Here is a 1181-nt window from a genome sequence, read left to right on the forward strand (position 1 = left end):
GTTCTTCCAATCTGATGTTATGGAGGGAAGGACATGAAAAAAGAAAATGTCTAATATCTTGAATAAGAGCTACAAAAGTGCCATCATTATTATCGGACCAACTTGAGATTCGTTTCGATTCGAAATCTGTAGTTTCAAGTAAATATTTTTCTAGGCAAGGGCTTTCCTTAATAATTGAGTAATCTGAAAGGGAAGATTTTTGATCAAGATTACTTCTCCAGTCAGTACAAGCTTGTTCTTTAAGTTTATTCAAAATGAAGTTGGTATAATACCAGGTCAACCCGTGGCCTGGACGGAGCAAGCTCGTGTTTCAAAGAGTTCAAAAATCAGTTTAATATTCGAAGCTACTCAATGAGCAGCGTTTCAGATATTAAGCTGAAAAGAACAGATATTACACATGATCTTAGCCAAAAGGCCGAGAAGCGATACCGTAACACAAATACCAATGCTATTAATATAGAAGAACAGCACGCTAAAATATTGGTGTTGGAAATGCAGTTTCAACTGAAAAGAACAGATACCGTATTACACATGATCTTAGCCAAAAAAAACATAGTAGATATTATTTGTATTGGCCATCTTAATCATTTATTTTACTTTGAATATCAATGACCAGCAAATAACCCAAAGGTTGATATTTGGCTTTAGCAAATTAAAAAATAAAAAGCCTCCCTTTGCTTTAGCAAATTAAAAAATAAAAAGCCTCACTTTACTAAAGGATAAAGGTATTGGTAGGAAAATAACCCGTAACTTGTCCGTGACTACCTAGCAGCCGTGAAGTGGCGCTTCTTGGTAGATACATGTTCACATCATTCCACAACGACAACCCAGATAGGGTAGAACGGTGTTGTTAGGAATGGAGATTTGGGTAGCAGGCGCAGATAGGACTACCAAAAAATCGTTTAAGAATGATTTAAACAGCATACGGAAACTGCACATCCATTCTAAACACTTGTTATAAAACAATCCTACATTCAATACCGTATTTATTCGAATAAACGCCTCGGAGCGCTTATTGGTGAGAAGAGACCTTGAAGGGACATTTATTAGAGGGAGGCGTTTATTTGTGGGAGGCGTTTAAAATATTTTTTTGGTGCAAAATGGATACATATAATAATAATCCAATAAACGCCCCTTTTTTACTGTAACATGTGGAGCTACAACACAATGTTACCATCAAA

At 35.9% G+C, this 1181-nt stretch overlaps 1 non-coding gene across 1 annotated transcript; it reads right to left on the minus strand.

Moving 5' to 3' along the window:
• Nucleotides 1–238: 238 nt before the first annotated feature.
• On the minus strand, nucleotides 239–427 carry LOC117103663. The gene has a single exon (XR_004444631.1). It is a non-coding gene; the product is annotated as a U2 spliceosomal RNA (small nuclear RNA).
• Between the last annotated feature and the right edge of the window lie 754 nt (nucleotides 428–1181).

Source organism: Anneissia japonica, unplaced genomic scaffold (genome assembly GCF_011630105.1).
Source record: "Anneissia japonica isolate Jap-2015-1 unplaced genomic scaffold, ASM1163010v1 scaffold288096_len198612_cov187, whole genome shotgun sequence".
NCBI lineage: Eukaryota > Metazoa > Echinodermata > Crinoidea > Comatulida > Comatulidae > Anneissia > Anneissia japonica.